The sequence below is a fragment of the Vulpes vulpes genome, chromosome 6 (genome assembly GCF_048418805.1).
Source record: "Vulpes vulpes isolate BD-2025 chromosome 6, VulVul3, whole genome shotgun sequence".
Taxonomy (NCBI): Eukaryota; Metazoa; Chordata; class Mammalia; order Carnivora; family Canidae; genus Vulpes; species Vulpes vulpes.
This window is the reverse complement of record NC_132785.1, coordinates 123,583,805-123,606,401: the sequence shown is the minus strand read 5'-3', so window position 1 is coordinate 123,606,401 and position 22,597 is coordinate 123,583,805. Positions and strand designations below refer to the sequence as shown.

Sequence of the window (22,597 nt, the reverse complement as noted above, 5' to 3'; positions counted from 1 at the left end):
GAAAAAAGATTTCCTGTTTCAAATAATTCTCCAAAGAAAAATATCTTCAGTATGTTAAAGCAACAATGATGATAGTGAAGATGATAAACACTTACTGTGGGCCAGGTGTTATACCAAGTAATTCAGATACACATCTCCCAGTTCGTTCTCACAGCCACCCTGATATATGCATTATTTTACCTTGATCTGATGGTAAAATCAGGATGATGCTCTAATGTCATACAGTGGTTAACATGTGAACTGAGAGCTACCTGACCTCAATCATATACATCGCTGTCCAAAGCACAAACATTAGATGACTTTCAAAGCCTCTGTACACCAGAAAACAAATGAAGCAGCACATCTTCTAGAAGTATTGGGACAATGTCTGAACAGGTTTGCACTCACTGCAAACCTTGCTGGCTAGAAGAAAGAGGAAAGGATTATTTGAAGTAGTCCTGTGATGAAGGAGAGAACAATTATCCTGATTGTCCCCAATTGCCTACTTTGGTAAGAGCCAAGAAGCTCTTATATACCCATGGAATCTCAGTCAGAAGCTGAAATTAATGATGACATCCCTTTATCCAGAGGCGTGAAAGCTCAGGATGGACAGACGTTTGAACATCCCCGACTGGGAATCCTGCCCTTAACAAACACACTAGATGCAGATACATGGTTTCTTGGCTGCCTATACTCCCGCCCATCTGTCGGGATGGCAATGTGCCTGCTCACATGTTGGTCAAACTGTCACTAGGGCATAGGTGCCAAGCAATGATAGTTTTAAATGGGCAGCTTGCATAGCACGGTAAGAGCTTGCTCTTCTGCAGAAAAAAAAAAAATCTCTGTGATAATACTGAAGGGTTGCAATCACAAATGAAATATTTCTTGGTCAGTCTCAACATTTTAGTGGGAAAAAGATCTAGACTGGTAGAAAAGAATCAGACTGAAGAAATTAAATCAAATAGGAAAGGTACTTTGAAGACAAGCAGTTGCGCTAAAGCTTTTCACACTGCCAATCTTTCATTAACACACGTCACAGTGATCTCTTAAGGCAGTAAATCCTTGCTCAAGAAGTCATCATTGTTTTAAAAAATGGGTTGACATGCTTTTCCATGTTCTAAGCAAAAAAGCAGAAATGCATTGATATTTAGCAGTTTGCCTGACATTACGTTCTATTTGTTGGGTGATTATTTTTTAAATGACAGAAGTTCAATCAATATCCAAGATAATCTTTTAAATGCAAGAAAGAAAGCAGAAACCAAAAAGAGATTTCCACAGATGAACAGGGGAAAAAGTATAATTTGTTCAGAGAAAGAAATCAAGAAATGAAATGGGTGCTAAGAACACAAAACAAAAAACGAATAATCTGGGTCACAAATTAATAAATAAGGACTCAAGGCCTGTCCCTGTCACAGCCCCCTGACTAGAGCAAAATGTTCTCAAAGTACATGTAGGTTCCTATTCTGACATTAAAGATGTTTCGCATGGCTTGCGTGAAAAACCTAATGTTCTTATTGTCTGGAAATTCTTCCAGATTCTGGCCTTAGACTTGTCCTGAATGCTGCAATTGGAAACATGTGTCCATGTTTAGCCCTCAGTTACTCAGAAAGACAGCTGGCCCGCATCCTCTGTAGAGTTCTTCCTAGACAAGCAGCAGGACACACTGAGAGAATAACCCTCTCTGCCGTGATAAATAAAGGCGGTACCATTAACTTCCCTCATTGAACCAATTTATTAACTCTTTATGCTTTCACCATTTCAGGTGCTCACCTCTACGACCTTCAGGCTTGATAAGAAACATCAACCATGTCAACAATGAGTCAACAGAAACTATTCTTCTTCCCACACGTAAAATATACTGAAAGTAGCATTAATTTAAGAGAGTCTGGAAGTGCAGCAGAGTTCTCTTTGCCAAAAACAGTGGCAAAAGCCTGAAATCTACCATAATTCTTCCAGAAAATACTAGGAACTTAATATTCTGACATTATACCACTTTTCGAGCTTTCCAGTAGACATCTGTGACACAAAGAGCTAAGTCAAAGGCCATGGTTATACCCTGTTCTTCCTGTGAACCTGTTACCGCCACACAGGGCTTACAACAACCTCTATGAATGCCATTTTGACTCTATCATTTTCCTGCTCAAGAACCCATACTAGCAAACTACAACCAGTTAGAGACTATAATCTAGTCAACAGTTACATTCATGATGCAACTATCCTTCATCTCCCTCCTCCCCTTCACTCGCCTGCTCCCCAAAACAGCCAGTTTTATTTTTTCTAGGACTTGTCTTTGCTCATGCTATTCTCTAAAATGTTTTCCCCTCAAATCCATACATACTTTTTTAGACTCAAGTCATGTCATACTTTCTTAAATCTGTATTAATTTTCATACTTCATTGCATACTCACTTCCTACCTTCATTCTGATATGCAGTTTACCATGTATGGCCAATTGATTTTTTTTTTTTTATAAAGGTAAACTATGATTCAATGGAGCAAGGGTGGTCTTTTCAACTAATGGTTTTGGAACAGTTGGACATCCATAGGCAAGAAGAAAAGAAAAACAAAGACTAAGACCTAAATCTCACATCCTGTGCAAAAATTAACCCAAAATGAATCACAGATCTAAATATAAGGGATAAAATTTTAAGTGTCTTTCTGACCTAGGATTAGGCAAAGAGTTCTGAGACAGCATGATGCCAAGAACACACTCCATACATCAATAAGTTAGACTTCATCAATTAAAAACGTCTGGACTACAAGACAGTATAGCAGATGAAAAGACACGCTACAGACTGAGAATCACCTACCTGGCAAAGCACTTGTATTCAGAATATACAAAGGACACTCAAAACTCAACAGTAAGAAAACAATCCAATCACAAAATGGGCAAAAGATATGAATAGACAAGTCACCAAAAAAGATAGAGAAGTACCAAAAAAGATAGAAGATGTTCAACATCATTAGCCACTAGGGAAATGCAAATGAAAGCCATGATAAGATACTACTACACACCTATTATCATGGCTAACATAAAAAACACTGCCAACCCCAAATGCTGGCGAGAATGTGATGAAGCTGCATCTCTCATAGAGTGATGATAGGACTGTAAAATGGTACAGCTACAGTGGAGACGTTTGGCAGTTTCTTAAGTTAAACATTCACTTACCCCACAACCCAACATTCGCACTCCTAGGCATTTATCCTAGAAGAATAAAAACTTATATTCACGCTAAAACCTGTATATGAATACAGGCTTCCAGTTATAAAATGAGTCACAGGAAAGGTACAATGTAAAGAATATAGTTAATAATGTAACAGCGATGTAGCCTGACAGATGGTAGCTATCTGGTGCAGGTAGCGGAATACTTAAACACGACAAATTACTTTTGTACACCTGAAACTAAAGTAACATTGTGTCAACTAAAATAAATCAAGAAAAAGAAAAAAAAAAAAAAACAACCCTGAACTGGGCTCAAAGTAGCTTTGTGTGTAACAGTCAAAAACTAGAAACAATCCACAGCTCCTTCCGTGGGTTAATGAAATGTGGTTAAATGAAATGTGGTTGTGCCACATTCACTGGACAAGCACTGGACTATCAAAACAAGGAAATTGACAGTGATACAGTATTGGTAATCAAACTATTCCGTTAAATTTCAGTTTTTACATTTTTATGTGTGTATATATAGTCCTAGGACAGTTCATCATGTGTAAAGATTTGTGCAACCATCACAACAATCAGGATACAGAACTGTTACTACACAGAAACTCCTTTGTGCCACCTCTTCACAGTTAACAAACCACCCCCCAGCCCTGAAACTGATCTGTTCTCCATATCTACAATTTTATCACTTCAAGAATACTACGAAAACAAAATGATACAGTCACACATCCTTTTGAGACTGGCTTTTTTTCCCTCACTCAATACAATGCCCTTTAAGCTCCACCCAAACTGTTACATGTCCATAGTCTTCTTCCTTTTTATTATGAGTGGGTGTTCCATTATATGGCTAGACCACATTTTACTTAACCATTTACCCGCTGAAGGGCAGGTGTTGTCTTGGGGTTTTGGCTATTATAAACAAAGCTGTCATGAACATACATGCAGGTCTTCTAGTGAGTAAGTTTTCATTTCTCTAGGAAAAATACCCAAGAGTGTTATTGTTAAGTGTATGTTTAACTTTTAAGAAACTGCCAAACTCATTTCCAGAGTAGCTGAACCATTCTACATTCCTAACAGTAGCAATGAGAGGTAATGTAAATTTGAAAGTCACAATTTCTAAAATATGCGCTGAAGGCCCAAAAAACCAGTAAGATTAAGCCTCTTAAATGTCATAACCTGAGCTTAGTTTATAAAAAGTGAATTTTTAAAACCTTTATCTTGATCCCCAAATAATAGACTTTTTTATTACCTCTAACAATTTATACTTAGACATAATCCCTTTGTTGCTAGTTCAGTTGCCATATTATAAACTGCAATAAGAAGTGAAAAAAGAGGCAATATTGCCAACAGAAACAGTACAAGTTTGTTTCTATGTCTTCCAGACATAGCCTGTGAAGACTGAAGTTGTTTAGGCACTTTCCAACTCTTAGTATTATGAAATGTGTTCACAATGCATTTATACATAGTATTATCAAACAATGGCACTTGTTCAGCTGTAACTTGGTAAAACAATTGGAGAAAAGCAATTAATCTGAAATAAAGCTGAGGTTATCTTAGCTGTGAGATTTCTAACTTCATGAGTTTTAAAAATTTTAAATATAATTGATAAAGATGGATAATGGAGTCTCTTTTGGGGTTCTTGAAACAAGGAGCTAGCTGTGAAGCAGACATCCACATGCAAACATCAGGAAGACAGCCAGTCTGCAAAGAGATGAAATAAATGCACAGAAAGAACTCTAACTTCCCCAAAAGAGTGCGGGGGCAGGTGCGGGGTGGGAGGGGGACATACTCTGCTGTCCTTGTTCCTAATAACTTTCCTGTCCCTCAGTCCCTTTTGGGACCAACTAGATAGTGAAGTCGTAAAACAAATGTGTCTTTCCAATGAAATGCTATTTGCTTAAAAGGTATAGGACAGAACACTCCTAATCTCCCAACTAACAACCTTGCAATTTAATTATATGACTCCACCTACTACACCATCCCACTTAATGTATATATCTTAATATGTACATATGTTTAAAATTCATCCTAAATATTAGCCAGTGTGAACAGTGTCTAACTTAAGTTTCAAATCCTAGAGTACTGGTTCCCATCCAATGAGCCAGAAATCCATGGAGAGATAGAGGAGTTACTGCAAAGAATCATCAAAATACATGTGTCTACATGAAGAATAAAGAAACAATATGATTCACACTGTATTTTTCCAAGTTAATAAAGATTGCTGTGGCTAATAAATTTCTTAATAAATTTACTGGAGAATGGTACTACTAAGTAGTTTATCATTAGTAATTTTTGATGAATATTAAAAAGCTCTTATCTAGGCTCTCTAGAGTGTTCCTTTTTTTTAAAGATTTTATTTATTCATTCATTCATTCATTCATAGACACACACACACACACACAGAGAGAGGCAAAGACACAGGCAGAGGGAGAAGCAGGCTCCCTCTGGGGAGCCCGATGTGGGACTCGATCCCGGGACCCTGGGATCACACCCTGAGCCCAAGGCAGACGCGCTCAACCACTGAGCCACCCAGGCGTCCTGGGAGTATTCCTTTTTGAAAGGGCTGCCCATAAGTCATCCAGAACAAGAGTAGTAGACTGTACTTGGTTTGAGCGCAGAGATATAACACAGGCATAGTTGGGAAAGTGCATGAAATTACTTCAAAACAGCAACCTCAATGCTAGGTAAATAGAATTCAGAAACCAAAGTGGAGAAAAGTTAAAGGGCACAGCCCTCCTCCCCTATTTACAGTGCCTAGTAGCAACGTATTCACAGGAATTTCAGTCAAGGGGCCAAACGTATTCTAGAATACAAACATATCCCAGCTAAGCGCTTTGTCAGGATTGTCACCTTTCTGAATTAGTGTTATAGCTTCTTAAAAATTCCATATTTTCTAAATTGTATCAATAATAGTGTAGTTTTTCAAATGTGTCCTATACATATACGGGCTTCTTGTGCACTGAATGCCAGCCAACTGAAATCAAAAAGAATGACCTCCATTAATTTAAAACAAAGAAAACGTGTTTGCACAAAATACTCCAATGGCAAGAACAGACTGTACCTAGCCCAGGTCCTGACACACAGTAAGCAGGCATGTGATATCTGGTGAATAAATGAATCCATTTCGGCCCTACTCTGAAAAATAACCTCGGCAAGCACGGAAAAATATCCTACCACTCCAAAAAATACCCTCCAGTCCCAGTCAGTTACCAATCCATTCTCATAACCCATCAAGAACAATTTGCATGAAAACCTTACCCACACACACCGAGGCAGCACTTAATTCCCATTAGGTTCACTGCCTGATACATGGCGTTATCTGCACTTGCCCATTTGCATAAATTCAGGACTCACCCTTCATTTGCTATAAGGTGAATTTTAAAGCTTCCAGTAAGTTTTATTTTTCAAATCAAAAATACTTTCAAAATTTTATTTTTCAAATCAAAATTCTATTCACAGTACACCGTATCCTACCAGGGATGACTTTAAGGCAAAAATACATAGTTGTCAAAATAAAAATCTTATTTTTTTTTCTCTTCTACACATCTAATACATTCACTTATATGTTTACTATTTCACATTAGTTCTCAAATACAAAAAAAAAAAGTGGCCTATTTAAGAGATTTTAGGGTCTGTCAACATTTGGAATGTACTGCTGTTTTTATATATATATTTGCATCCTGGAATAAGACTTAGCCTAAGCTTTCCACAGAACCATTTCCTGGGCACTTAGTAACTTATTCTATGCCAGGTTCTATGCTTGACACATTACTCCATTATCCCATTTGTTTAACAAATACCCTCTTACAATTTTTGCAGTACTAAACAAGAAGCCAGTACCCTATAAACCTGATATCTGTACCAGATACTAGCACTAAATTTACCAGTGATACTTCATGTAAGTTTCTTGTTATTAAGTTCAGGTTGTTTTACTGTATTAAAACAGAGTCGGATCAGCAATGTTGAGATGCACAGAGAATAACCATCTGTGATCGCTTCAGCAGAGAAAGCTATTATTAGGTGACTACTTAAGTTACATTCCCTTCTATGGGGAGATGAACACAACCTTATCTATCCAGAAATTTAATTCCAATTACTACACGCCACTTTGAACAGCATAATCTAAATAAAATGATGATATAAAGAACCCCCGCTTCCTTCCGAAATTGCTTTAAAACTGTAGATTAAAATCTCCTCCCCACCCCAAGATCTGCTCCGCATATCGTAAAAAGGCGTCTTGATTCTGAACTTTGAAAAAATAAATGGGGACATTTTTCCCCCTTGTGAATTCAGACACAACAGACAGACCATTCTAGTTTAAAAAAAAAAAAAAGAATTAATGAGGCTCTTCAAAAGCTCCCCGAAACCACCACCCCAAGAGCAAAACTAGGATTTTCCAAGTCGTTCCAAGAGAGGGAGATGGGGGGGGGGGGGGCCCATACAAAGAAAACAAAAAAGTAGTCGCTTGACAAAGAAGAAAGTTGAAGAAGGGATGGCCTCAAAAGGAACCTAGGGTCTTAAAAAAAAAAAAGAATAAGAAAAAGAAAAAAGTAAAAAGTAAAAATAAAAGAAAAAAAAGAAAAAGGAAAAAGAAAAAAAGAAAAAAGAAAAAAGAAAAAGGAAAAGGAAAAAAGGAAAAAAAAAAAAAAAAAGGAACCTAGGGTCTGCCTCTCACTGCCCGGGATTTAACTACATCACCACCTAAGATCTTTTAAGTTTGGAGACCAGAGCCCAAAACTCCTCGGGCGGTGGTTAGAGCAGCGCGCTGCCCTCACGCACGTGCATCCCTAAGGACGCTACGTGTGGGCCACGGAGAGAAGCCGCAGGAGGCACCGAGCGCAGCGCACCGAGGGGCTTTATCTGGGACCTGAAGGGCCCTCGGAGCTCCGCCGCCTCGCACCGTGCCCGCCAGGGCAGCTCCGGCACGGCCTGCCCCGACACCGACAGCTTGGCAGGGGGGCCTGTCTCCGACCTGGGGGTTCCCGGGCCCCGAATGCTATGGGGGGGGGATGGAGCCGGGAGGGGGGGTGGAGCCGGGCGGGGGGGGTGGAGCCGGGCGGGGGGTAGGGGGGATGGAGCCGGGCGGGGGTGGGGGGAGATGGAGCCGGGCAGGGGGGGGATGGACGCGGTGGGGGATGGAGCCGGGCCGGGTGGGGGGAGCCAGGCGGGGGGGGGGGGGGGGGTGGAGCCGGGCGGGGGTGGGGGGAGATGGAGCCGGGCGGGGGGGGGGGTGGAGCCGGGCGGGGGTGGGGGGAGATGGAGCCGGGAGGGGGTGGGGGGGAAGGAAGCGGGTAGGGGGGGTGGAGCCAGGCGAGGAGGATGGAGCCGGGCGGGGGTGGGGGGAGATGGAGCCGGGCAGGGGGGGATGGACGCGGGGGGGGCGGGGTGGAGCCAGGCGGGGGTAGGGGGGATGGAGCCGGGCGGGGGTGGGGGGAGATGGAGCCGGGCAGGGGGGGATGGACGCGGGGGGGGGGTGGAGCCAGGCGGGGGGGGTGGAGCCGGGCGGGGGTAGGGGGGATGGAGCCGGGCGGGGGGGGGATGGAGCCGGGCGGGGGGGGGGGGGGAAGGAAACGGGTAGGGGGGGTGGAGCCAGGCGGGGGGGATGGAGCCGGGCAGAGTGGGTGGAGCCAGGCGGGGGGGGGGGACGGAGCCGGGCGGGGGGGGGAGATGAAGCCGGCAGGGGGGGATGGAGCCGGGCACGGCGGGGGGGGGGGGGGGCGATGGAGCCGGGCGGGGGAGGGTGGAGCCAGGCAGGGGGTTGGAGCCAGGCGGGGGTGGGGGGGACGGAGCCGGGCGGGCGGTGGGGGCAGGCTCCTTCTCCCCCGCCCGGCTCTCAGGTCAGGCGTCACCTCCTCAGGGATGCCCGCCCGCCCTCCCCCCGTCACCCTGGCCCAGTCGCCCGTCCCGGTATCAGGTCTGCAAACTGCAGCACCTGCTTCTTTCCATTCGGTGCCTCCCCTCCCGAATGGGAGCTTCGCGATGCCGGGCGGGTCCTTCCCCAGACCCGGCCCCGAGCGCCCAGGACGCGGGGAGGTCGGAGCGCGCGCGTGCAGCTAGGCCCGGGCCTGGGCCTGAGCCTGGGCCGGGGCGGGGGGGGGGGGGGGGGGTGCGGCAGGTGCAGGAAGCCGGGGCCGCCGCCGGGCCCGAGGGGAAGCGGCAGGAAGGGACGCCCGCGCCGCGGCGCCGCCCGAGGTCACGGCCGCCGGCCGCCCCGCCGCCCCAAGCCGGCCCAGCGCCAGGCCGCCCGGCCGCAGCCCCTCGCTCGGCGCCCGCGCTCCCGGAAGCCTGCCCGCGGCCTCCCTACCCCGAGCCGGAGCGGCGTCGCCTTCTACACTGTACGAACTTCCCGCCGCTTTCGCCGACTTGCGACTCCGCGGCGGCGTCGGCCCCGGCACACCCCGCAGTACGGAGCCTGCTCATTGGCTGAGGGCGGCGGCGGAGGCGGGGCAGCCGGGGAGCGGGGCGGGGCCCGCGCCGCCTCCGCAGGCATGCCGGGAGTTGTGGCCCGGCGCTCCCGCTGCATGCTGGGAAATGGAGTCTTTCCCAGGCTCAGGGCGATCCGGGTCTCTCTCTGTGTGTCCGCCTGGGTTTCCAGACAAGCGTGGTTTCCTACCTGCCAGTAGGTCCCATCATATACTGTACCCTTCGATGCTGTTGGAACCGGAGTAGATATTGCCAGTGTTGCCAGTGGCTTGATTTATTGCATAAGTGTATTGCAAAGGGTTGGGTGTAAAAGAAGCCCTATAAGTTCTGGGAGCTGAGGGTCTCCTGTGCCTCCTGAGGCTTGCGTTTTCCCACCTTCTGCTCCCCCAGCAGCTTGGTTCAGGGTCTTATGGCCAGGGTCTGGAAGCAAACAGCCCGCAGTGCAAACCCTAGCTCTCTCACTTTGTAGCTTTGTGATCTAAGGCAACTTACTTAATTAACCCCTGTGAGTCTTGCTTTCCTGTTTCTGTCAGGATTAAATGAGATGATCTTAGACAGTGCTTTGCCTACAGTAGATGCTCAATAAATAGTAGATAGCATTAATATTATTGTGCCCAACGATTGTCCTACATCTAAATCCTAATTGTCTTTCAAAGCCTACTTCACTGTCTACCTAACCTTCTGTAGCATCTCATCTATAATTCTCTTATGCCACGGTTTCCATTGTGTTTACAATAAACTGTCTAAGCCTTCGTCATCCATGCAGCTGTAAGCTTACTGCGGACTGGGACAACGTTCTAGCTCAAAATCACCAAAGGCGTAGGCAGAAGGATATTGGTGAGGAGGGTCGGCGATGAGGTATTCCCCTGGATCTTTGTTGACAAGGTCACCTCCACCAGGTGAGTCCCTCACTTGAAGGATGCTGCCCCTGGGCCCTCCCCTCCAGCTTGCAATGACAGCTCCCTCCCTCCTCAGATCTGCAGATTAGCACCTCTACTACTCTGAACCGGGAGTTACTGCCCCACTCCTGTGCTTCCCAACCCTAAACCTTTGTTAATAGTCTCCTTGCAAATAAACCCTCCTCAGATCATTTTATCTCAATGTGTCATCTGCTTTCTGTTGAGACCCTGAAGGAAGCACGTGCACAAGGTGAGTACTTGATGAATATTTGTCGGTAAAGAGGTCTCAAGATTCACACATCTCATGGGTATGGAATTCCCCAGCAAGAAAATGTGCCCAGAATCCATTGAGAAAAAGAGACTCTAAACACACACACACACACACACACACACACACACACACACACATCTGTGTGTTAAGAAGACTTGGAATAGGACTTATCTGTCACATTGTGACCATGTTCCCCTAACCTCACCATACACATACAGAATAAATCTCCCTGCTTCCACCCTGGGTTGACAATTGGCTGTCCTTAAAGCACAATTAAGTCAACAGCAGTACATGGAGTATTCCAAGGTGAGAATGGAACATATTTCTTCTGGAGCTCATGATTACATCACCCTCAGTTGGATGGCTCACTGTTAAATGCTACTTAAATGCAGCTATGTTCCAAGGCAGTTGCTAACACCTCCAACACCACCCACACATGCTGAGATGTCCTACCAGTGCAAAGCATGGCAGGGGACCAGTCCAAGCTGCCGTCATGGAGACAGCGTGTCTGAAATGCTGTAGATGGGGATACACCCCCTGGGACGGAGGAGATCCTCAATGAATTTTGATGATTTGATAGCTTGGTATCAAGATCAGGGTTGTGCAGAAAGTTGACCAGCGATAACTTGCTATGGCTGGGTTTTAGAACTTAAGAATTGAACTAAAGAGGAAAGGTCCATGCATATAACCCTGCCATCTACGCAAAAACATCCACAGTCCAAATGTTTACTGAGCACTAACTCTGAGCCAGGGAATAAGCTAACCTCTGAGGACTCTGAGGATTCTGGTGTAACTAATGTTTAAGGGGCCTCTACCACGGGTTAGACACTGTGCTTTTTCAGATACATTCAGGACTTAAATTCAGGAAAAATACATTCAGGAAAAATATCTCAAAGACTAAATTATTCCAGGCCCCCTGAATCTCCTAAGAATGGTTTTCACTGCCCCTTTATGCACAGCTCCAGTACATTAGGGAACTTCTAATAAAGAAATAATTTCAGTGCAGGAATAGAGATTTGTACACAAGGCTGTCATAGTCAGCTAATGGGGTTCCTGGCTGACAGATCATCATAGATAAAGTGGGGTGACCCATAAGTGGGTTCAGCTCAATGAACAAAAACTTTCCAGCTTCCTAGAAAGACAGACCAGCCGAAAATCTATGTGTGGGATCTGTATTGATTTGTCAGATAGCCAGGCCCCAGATTGCCCTTTTTTATTTCCAGGAGCCCAGCTAGCTCCTGTAATCCTCATACAAAGGCACAGAAAGTAACAACAATACAACAGAGCACTTTGACGAAGAGAGAGAGAATGTTGGTTTTGGCTAGACGGTGGCAGAAAAGGTCTGTGAAGTTCAATATGATAGCCACCAAGAGGAAATATTGCCCTGGCAGGCTGTCTAGCAGTTACTGGTTCTGCTGATGAGTCAATGCATGAGTCCCGGTCTCTGTTGTTTTCATCCGTAGAATGGGGATAATCATCCTGGGCCAACCAGTTCTCTGCCTTCCCAGGGCTTTGAGAGGGCTTTGATCTACCAGGAACAAAGCTGCTGGGGTGTCATTAGTCAGTGTAGGCAACCTAACAACAACCCAATGAAATATTACTTCCTGGGAAGAGGGAAAAGGAGGAGGAGGCAAGAGTAGAATGTAGACAATGGTCTTCTGAGTACCCTGCCCCTGGTGCCGAGAGCTGGTATTTCCATTTTAGCAAGGACTTTTGAGCATCTCCCCTGTGCCAGGCACAGTGTCCTCAAGAAATCTGCAATCCAGTGGGAAAGCCAGACATGTCTACAAATTCCAGGAGCTGTGATTTTTTCGAGCACGTATTATGTGCTGGGAAAACTATCCCTGGTAACCCCGAGAGGTAAATAACATGATCCCTGGTGTCCAGGTGAGTAGACAAAGCCCCAGAGAAACAAACTGATGTGTTCAGTGTCACTGCTGGTGACCAATAGAGCTGTCTGACACCATATCCATCCTGATATTACAGCTGATGTTGCAAAAGCTAATGATGTAAGGAGTAACTGGTGGCACACAGACTCCACGTAGTGAGAACGCAGAAAGAAGAGGCAGTTGCTCTGCCAGGCTTCATAGACAAGGTGACAGACATTGATCTAGTTGGTCTATTGAACTAATCTGGTGACGTCCACAATAGTAGAGACAGGTCCTTTTAGATTTAATGACACAATAATTGATGAGTATAGATTATTCTGAGGTCAGAAGTGTCTAAAGGGGGTTTTAAAAGCCTAGGAAAATGTTTCCTCCTCCTCCTCCTTTTCCTTATCCTTATAATGATGATGACAACAACGACGACGATGATGATGGAGGTAATGGTGATGATGACAGCTTCCATTCATTATATCAAGTATTTTCCAGGAATTGTGCTAATACTTTGCAAACAAAATTTCAAGAAATTTTCACAATAGCCCTTGGAGGTTGGTATTACTACCCCTTCCCCCACTGCAGAGATAAGGAAACTAAAGCTCAGAGAAGGTAAGTAACCAACTCAAGGTCACACACCTAGTAAGTGATGCAGCTGGACTTTAAGCCAAGGTTTCAACCAACTCCAAAGACCAAATGTTTAACCACTCCTCCTGCAGTGCACTAACCGTTCATCATTTCATGTGTTTCTATCTCCCGAGCTGGTTTTCAAGACACCATAATTATTTGTCTTCCCCAAGTTTTAAGAAATTAATGGTACAGGAAAATCTAATGTGTGTACCTCCAAGAATGACTGCATGGTTTCTCAATGATGCTGGTTCGCCAGCTCTCAGCAGAGGATATTGGTGGATGGGTTGCTCTCAGCCTACTTGGGAGGAGTGACAGATAAAAGCTACTGTCACTCAGCACATGTTTCTACCATCTTCTACTGCCTCGTCCTACTACAGAGGCTGCAAAGCTAAAACCTGCATTTCCCAGACCCCCTAAGTGCTTAGGGCCCTAAATGTATATTATGCTCCATCAGGTGAGATTCCTTAGGAAGATTTGAAGGCAGAAGTGAGGCATCAACACAGTCACGGAGTCTTGGGATTTTTTGCCACCATGTTCGAATTCCGTGTGTCTTATTTCGTTGTCAGAAGACAGTTGCTCTGGTGGCAGGTGCAGTTGTGAGTACATGTAATAAAGACTTTAACTTTGCCCAAAAGGAGCTCTGACCTTCATCCCAGTGTCTGGGAGATAATCTCTAAGACCTTGAAATCTCACGCTTGATAGGAGTGTCTGTTTGCCTGGAAGTCTTGGGTCACAAGATGGTCTAATAAAATGGTTTAGGGTAGGGCCTGGCTATGCTGGAAGAACCACCAACACAGTGTATGGCTGGTGCTTTGGGTCAGGCAGTATCAGTCAACTTCCAGAGGGACTAGAGATCGGCCACATGGGCACTCAATCATATCTTTGTGCAGAGCCCCAATAAGAACTCTGGACACGGAGGCTTGGGTGTCTGGTTGGCAATACTGGAAGCATTGTCATGTACTGATACTGGGAAGTAACGCTGTCCTAACCCCAGCAGAAGAGGACAACTGAGGCTCTATATTTGGAATCCTCGGTTCTGCTCATTCCCTTGGCAATTTTAATCTGTATCCTTTCCCTGCAATAAACCCTACCCACGAGTATACCGTGAATTGGCTAGAATTCTCACAGCTCTATTTAAACTTGCAAGTCCCAATGGCAGCCTCCTCGTCCTTCCTCTCTTTGACTGTAGCAGAACAAGTGGCTTCCCTGGCAAGGTGGTTCTGCAGAGTTCCAGCTAGTTGGACTAGTTTGGCCCTTCAATGATTTTATAAAGCACTAACCTCTTATATTAAATCCCTTTGTGCTTAAAATACCCAGAATGGCTGTTGTGTTAAACTTTAATACAGAACAGGAGCTGGCCCTGATAAAAGACGTCTCGTATCAATTCTAACATGCAAACTTTTCAGTCTTTAACATCTCTGAAATCAGGATATGTCTCACAATCAATGCCAATTGTAATTAACAGTGATTTCATCTTTCCTTTATCAGAAGCACATAAAATAATGGGGCATACTGTGATTGGTGGATTTGAATAAACTCCAGGGTACCTGGTGCTTGCTTCATTAGAACTTCTCTCCAGATCATCTCTCCTGTTCACTCTACTTCCCACATTGCACACTGGATCTGACACCCCCAAACTCCTAGAGGCATGAGCATTTCTCCTTTCTCCCACTCCACACTTTCTGAAAGTGAAGACAAATGTCCTCAGAGAGAGAAGCAGTGTGGTAATATGATAGCAGCATGGGTTCTGTAGATGAGATAGACCTGAGTCTGGAACCTCCCTCTTCACTTAATGCTGTGTGACCTTGTAGAAATTATTAACCTCACTGAGCCTCTTTCCTCACCTGGTGCTGCTCACAGTTGTTGGGATCAGATGGGGCAGTGTGTGCAAAAATCTTGCCCCTGCGGCCACTCAGTAAAAGTTGCTTTTCTCCTTCTGTTCATCCCTCTCTTTCTTCTCTCCTAAACATCATGAGGTCCACAGCTGTCATCATTGATTGCCAGTGGCTAGCTATAGACTCAGGCCAAATACACATACATGCTCTCATCAGCTGCCAGGTTACAAACTAGGAAAGGAAGGCGTGCTCTTCCAAAAAAAGCAAATTGTTGCTTTGCTTTTCAACCATCCACCTTTTATTATGTTTTGATTTCAGGGCTGCTCCGAGATTCTGGGACAAAAGGCACTGTATATGAATATTGTTATGAGACTCGAAGGGCTCTGAGCAAAACAAAACCGTTTTATCACAAGAGAATTGGAGAGACTTGTTGCCCAGTACAGTCACCACATGGAAAATGCGTTCTTCCCATTTTCCACACATCATCGCCATCACCACCATCCCGCTTCAACTACACACACCCATAGCCTGTCAATCTATAGGCAAATATTTTTCAATAATAGTAACTGAAAGATGGGGCACCTGGGTGGCTCAGTCCATCGAACGTCCAAACCTTGATTTCGGCTCAGGTCATGATCTCAGGGTCCTGAGATCGAGCCCTGTATCGGGCTCTGTGCTCAGCAGGGAGGCTGCTTGAGGATTCTCTCTTTCCCTCTCCTTCTGTCCCTCTCCCTGCTCGTGCACACACGTACATGTGCTTTCTCTCTCTAAAATAGAATAAATAAATCTTTTTTTAAAAAATAACTGAAAGATTTCAACAGTTACCATGTGCCAGGCATACCTGAGTATATTATAATTACATCCCATTTAGTCTTCCCAGGAACTCTGTGAGATAAGTACCATTATTAACCTATTTTACCTGCAAGGAAACTGAGTCTTGGAGTGCTTTGGCAACGTGTCCAAAGTCATATAGCCGGTGAGTGTATGGAGACAGATTTGAACCCAGCCATACGGTGTCAACGATGACCCTCTTCCTGTATGTCAAAGGGAATGTGGTATCCCACAGTGTACTGGCACATGGCCCCTGATCTTCAGACATCTGGGGTCTGATCATTGAGCTAAGTGTCAAGGTCTGCAGCGGGAGAAATCTGAGTGGGCCAGGGCTCTTTGGGAAGACAGAGTACAGCGGGCTACATTTTGTTAATATGAATTACTTGGCTCCCTCTCCTTCTCCCCACTAATATCTCTGCGCCCTGCGGTTTCTCCCTGGTACAGGCAGCAAGGACATTCCAATTCTGTGTCTTGGGGGCAGAAAGCCACGAGGAAGAGAGCCAGAGAACGGAGAGGGTCATTCTCAGCTTTGGAAATTTTAAAATACACTTTGCAAAGTCATGGAAGAAGCAATACAATTCAGAGCTTTGTGAGGCTAGGCTGTGTGTCAAGGGCCAGGGCCTTGGAGTTAAGGGCAGAGCATAGGAGAGGTCTCAGCAGACCAATGCTGAGGGTAGAGGGAGGGGAGAAGGAAGAGGGAGGCAAAAGGAGAAGCTGCCAAGGTGTCTCTAAGAGGGGCCCTATGTGTATCCTGCCCCCTCCTAAGGCCAACCCAAGACATATCGGTGCTAGAACCAATGTGGGGGACACATCTGATGGGCTCTCAAGGCATGGGGTCTCACCTTGTCTCCCAGACCTGGGCTGCTTGTTGGGCCTCGGGCAGTGATACCACAGTACTCTGGGCTGAATTGTGTCTCCCACCCACCACAGTTGATATGCAGAAGTCCTAACCCCCAGTATCTCAGAACATGCCTTTATTTATAGATAGGGGTCTAAAAAAAAAACAAACAAAAAAATATATTTTTTTTTATTTATTCATGAGAGACACACAGAGAGAGGCAGAGACACAGGCAGAGAGAGAAGCAGGCTCCCAGTGGGGAGCCTGAAGTGAGACTTGATCCCAGGACCCTGGCATCAGGCTCTGAGCCAAAGGCAGATACTTAACCACTGAGCCACCCAGGCACCCCTATTGATAGGGTCTTTAAGTGGTGATTAAATTAAGACGAGGTCATATGGGTGGCCCTGATCCATATGTCTGATGTCCTTATAAGAAGAGATTAGGACACAGAAAAACCCAGAAGGACACGGGACAAAGGGGGCCACCTACCAGCCAAGGAGACAGGCCTCAGAAGAAAGTGGTCCTGCCATCGCTTGGATCTTGGACTTGCAGAGAAAATACATTTCTCCTGTTGACGCCACCTGTGGTGTTTTGTTCTGGTGGCTCAGGCCAATGAATACACATGGTGACCAAAGCCTCAAGCTGCGGAGCTGGGTGGCTGTGCACGCAGGGCCAATCCCACACCACCTGTCCGCTCCTCCGGCCCACTCCCAGGGTTCCGAGACCCGGCTCCTGGGCTTCGTGCTCCATCTCTACGAGGCACCAGTTGGTGCGCCAACCCAGCCGAGGCACCAGTTGGTGCACCAACCCAGCCCTGCACCATGCCAGGAGCCCTTGCTTCTGTTGCTCTGTTTAGAAAGAAACTTCTATGAGGCCAAAGGTGTGAACTGATGGAGAGATGCTCCACCAGTGCTTTCAGATGTAAGCTAGACAATTTCAGGAAAATACCAGAAAGGGGACAAGAGAGGAAGTGTGTTGCACATCTATTAAGGGAGACTTTGAGAAGGTGTTGACCTCTTTAATCCTTATTATCAACCCCAAGGGCAGGTCTGATTATCATTACCTAGCACATGAGAAGCAAAGTCTTTGTGGTGGCAGCTAGTTAGTGACAGAATGACACGGTCATTCTCGACACGGTCTGACTCCAGAGCCATGATGACTCCACACTGCCCACTAAAACTAGGTGAGTGGACTTTCCTTCTTCTCTTTTTCTGCCTAAATGTCTCTGGCTAATGCCTTAAGAGAGAATGAATAATCAGCAAGTTGATAAATTATATTCCAAGCAAACAAACCAATTGTTTCGCTAGCAGGTGTGGCTTGATTGTAGACCATTAGTGACCATTAATAAGTGAAACTCAGGCTGCAATTCACTGGTATGTTTGAATTTCCCAGGATTTGCATTTCACACCAGGGAGCTGAGCTCAGCCAATATTTTCATAAGCTAACACCTGCAATCGAAGCGTAAAGCATGATTTCACTGAGGTAACATTTATCTCTGGGAATTAAAATAGAAGCCAAAGGATAATTTGTGAACTTGATCATTCTTTCCTCTGTCATTGGTCTTAGGTTAGCATAGCGATAAGGCCTCAGGTGTTATAAAAATTTGTCGAGTAGCTTTAGGAGGATTCAGGATGTTAGGCATCCACTTGTGCTGCCTCCTTTGATGCATCTACATGCTTGATGTTATACACGTACTGTTGAATAAAGGTTTACTGAGCACCTACTAGGCCCTAGGTGCAGTGTTGGTTCTCAGGGTGGGAAGGGACAGGGCGAGATTGCTGTCTCTAAGAGGCCGCGCTCTGCTGGGGTAGGTGGACACAAAGTGACTGTCACAGGACCACGATGACCTCATTAGGAGAGGGGATTGTCATTCCCTCCTCAAGTTCCCATGAGAGAATTCCATCCCATATCCCAAGGAAAGCAGTCATAGGAAGAAATCTCAACCTTCTCCCCACTGACTCCTCCTACATAAGAAGGGATTTGTCAGAGGGGTAGGTGGTGAGAAGTAACTGAACACGAGCATGGGGCAGACAGCCTTCCTCTCTGATCTCCCCATTCCTGCCCCTAAGGGAAGAGAAGGCTCGGATCTCAGCCAGCCCTGCCTTCCTGACTCAGGTCTGGAAGCATGAATCTCTCTGTTGAGGCTCACAGATGTGGGGCAGAGACTCTCTGTTGTATGTGACTCGGCTCAGGGGCCTCATCTTAAGGTTTAGATTGGGGACCAAAGTAGCAAGGAAGCTCACAAGTCCACAGGTGAAGCCACATTCTCCAGCGAAGCTTTACCAATCCTAAAGGTGGCACTCTGCTCTTCATTTGTTTGATTCTATATTTCAATTTCTTTCAGAGGAAAGGAAATGGGGTGTTAGTTCATTGGATTCCTGAACTCTGGTGGCTGTGACCAGGGGTAAGCAGGAGGAGTAGAGGGAGAATAAAAAGGAACGAATGAATAAATGAGTGAATGAATCCATGAGTGCATGAGGAATGATAACTAACCAAGCAGGGGAAGTGGCCATTAGGCAAAGCTGGACCCTTGAATGAAGTCCTAAAGAAGGCGTGGACAGGAATCAAGCACACAGGGCTGGGAAGGGCACTCCTGGCAGGGGGAAGGGCATCTGCAAAGGCATGAGAGTAAGAGGCGTGGTGCTTTTGAGAAATTGTAAACAGCTGCTCTTGTCTTGTGATGCTCCAGGAACTATACTTTCCTTAGCTGTGGCCCTCTCTACATCTATGCCTTTGCTCCTTCATCTCCTCTTTGACCCTCTCTCTGACACCTCCAGGATGCCCTCCACCACCTTCATGCCACCGGAAGCATTCTTGCGATGGTTGCCAGTGAACCCATGTGACTAATTATGGTGACCTTTGCTCAGGCCACCAGGCCTCCACACAGCAGCCCCCCATACCTGCCACTCTCCTCTTCTTGCAGCACTTTCTCTTCTTGGCCTCTAGAACACGCCTCTGCCCTGGTTTCTGTTTCCTCTTCTGAAAAACGGTTTCCCTGTACCTTTTGCTAGCACTTCTTTGGCTCCAACTTCTGAGTCTTAAAGGCCCTTTGCTCTGTGTCTCTGTTCAAATCCACACTGATTTCAGAGGGCACAGATAAAGACTTGGAGATCTTCAGCACAGAGTTGGCCTGTTAGAACCGAGGATGGGTTATTTATGAGAATGAAGGAAGTAACATAAGGAGCGAGTGTAGACTGAGACAAGAAGTCAGAAAGTTCTGTTGGTGATGAGGGAGGAACTCATAGCATACTAACCTCCCCTGGGATGGGGCAGCCAGAAGTAGGCAAGACCTGAAGGGGATCTGATCCTTGAAAGAAGAGGTGGATCCATGTTTATCTGACTTTTCTACTGGGGACACTCCCCAGCCTACATACCACAAGGCAGCTAGAACCCAAACGGAAAGTCGCAATCTTACTAGCCGGAGGAGTCAGAGGATGGGACTTGAGCTGCTGGAGCAATCAGAAATGGGGAGGGATTGCAGAACAGAGCCACAGGGGCGACCCTAAGACCTCCTGAAATCTTTGGTTGATTGATGATGAATTGCACCCACACGAGCAAGACTCCAAGAAGCCCTAGAGAGAGGAGTATTTGGAAGGCTGAAAGAGCATGCATTGAGTTCAACATTGCACACATTGCACACAGTGTCCCACAGGGGACACTGAGTCAGGAGTTTGAGCCCTACCAAGTTGGTGGAGCTTGATTAACATATTAGGCTATCTCTCCACTGAAACCCACAAAAGACCATGACTGAAGAAGAAAGGTGAGGCTCAAGGACTGGGGAACTAAGAAACAGAGCCCCCACCATGTCACTAGCTTGTCCAGGCAGGGCTGGGATTCAAGCCCAAAGGCTCCAGCTCCAGAACTGAAGCCCTCAACCTCAACTACATGTTCAACCCTCACCTCAAGTAGCCCATATCCTTCTTCTAAAGCACTCATCACCAAATTGAACACCCGATGACATTGTACATGGAGCTATCCATTTCTTGCACTAGACTGAAGCTCCGTAGGAGCAGAGAGCTCGCATGGTGCCTGACACCCAGTCCAATAAATACCTATTGAATGAATAAATGACTCACCAAAGCCTGCGTGTGTATAATACATTAATACATTTGTTATTAGTGAAGACATATGATTAAAAATGCCTTCCTGCCATATAATTTCACACACCCCCTATGATCCTGGAGTGAATTAAATCACCAATAATCACTCTGGTTTGTAGCTGGGTCTATTTGTACATATCTGTTACTGACTATTTTTAAGTACGACCAGGAATTTCTAAGCATAATATGAATGACTCAGTATTTTGATTAATCAGCTCAGTAGGGAAAATTTCCATGAGTAATCAGACTGAACATAAAGATAGTGCATGCTGAGACGGAGTTGGGGGTGCGGGGAGAAAGACAGAGATGAGAAATTTTTTTTTTTTTTGTAGTCAGAAAGGCAGAGTCAACGCTACAGAACTTACCAAGTTCCTGTTTTATCATAAACAGGGTGGCAACTGTTTTTGGGTTCTGGTGGCTGCCACATGAATGACCACATACTTGGTGGCTTAAGATACATTTATTCTCACCCTGCCAGAAGTTCAAAATCAAAGTATCAGCAGGGTGGTGCTCCCTCCGGAGGCTCCAGGGAGAATCCTTCCCTGCCTCTGGCAGCTCCTGATGCTCCAGGCATCTCTTGTCTTGTGGCTGCATAACCCCAACGTTTGCCTCTGTCTTCATGGCCACCTTTCCTCTGTGTGTGTGTAAAATCTCCCTCTCCTCTCTCTTTTACGAACACCTGTTACTGGACCGAGGGCCACTCTAAATCCAGGACGATCTCATCTCACAGTCTTTAACTTGATGACATCTGCAAAGACCCTACTTCCAAACAAGGTCACAGTCACAGGTATGTGGTTTGGCACTTGGACATATCTTTGGGGTGGGGGGAGGACACTATTGAACCCACTACAACAGCCATGGCCAATGTTGCTGCCATCAGTCTCTTTAATGGAATCAAGAAAGGAGGCTACTCTAACAAGTGCCCATGGACCTCAGGTGCTGCTGGGCATGTCTCCTGCTATGCATTCTCCCCAAATTGGAGCTGCTCTGGCCCAAGTACATCCACTCGGCAAGGTTCCCACTCTCCAGAGAAGGAAACAGTGGCCAAAAAGTTTAAATCAGCTGTTCAAGGTCACACACATGGAGAAGTCCAGGTTTGTCTTTGACCTTAGGTATGTCATCTCCAAAGCCAGCGAGATGGCCATCTCACACTGCCTGAAATATACGGGTCATTAGAGAGTTACCGTGTTTTGTTTTGTTTTAAGATTTAATTTATTTATTTGAGAGAGATAGAGAGTATGAGCAAGGGGATGGGGCACAGGGAGAGGAAGAAGCAGACTCCCAGACAAGCAGGGAGCCTAATACAGGACTCAATAGCAGGACTCCCAAGATCATGACCTGAGCCAAAGGCAGACCCTTAACTGGCTGAGCCACCCAGGTGCCTGGAGAGTCACCATATTCTTTAAATATCTTGGCTAAAATGTAAGCACTTCCTGAGTGAAGTTATAATAAGGAGGAGGGTAAATTTGCAAATTAAGAATCTGATAACCAGAGAGGTTAAGTGACTTGACCAAGAGTACTTAACAAATCAGCAGGTGATCAGAAACCACACCCAGGAGTCCTGAGTCTGCACAAGGAAACTTAGAAGGCGCCAGCCAGTTTGAGGTATCCTGTATTGGCTGTGCCAAAGGGTTGTTGTTGGCCGAAGCAAACTGAAGTAGCGAAGTCCTCGGCCGGCCGGACTCTGCCAAGAGGCTCCCTTGGACCGACCCTTCCCAGGAGGCCTCCCTCCCTGCGTAGTTCAGAGAGAAG

At 45.9% G+C, this 22,597-nt stretch overlaps 1 protein-coding gene across 5 annotated transcripts in view; it reads right to left on the bottom strand.

Annotated features, from left to right (window-relative positions):
* Window positions 1-22,597, bottom strand: part of VRK1 (VRK serine/threonine kinase 1) — a 108,482-nt gene that overhangs the window by 66,729 nt on the left and 19,156 nt on the right. For 2 of the 5 annotated variants that reach the window (XM_072762264.1, XM_026012553.2), the window contains exon 1: window positions 9,446-9,549. The exons of 2 other annotated variants lie outside the window; for them this stretch is intronic. The gene's annotated coding sequence lies outside the window, so the exon portion shown is untranslated. Of the gene's footprint in view, window positions 1-9,445; window positions 9,567-22,597 lie in introns of those variants that run through there. One more of the 5 variants, XM_026012551.2, reaches the window with a different exon arrangement.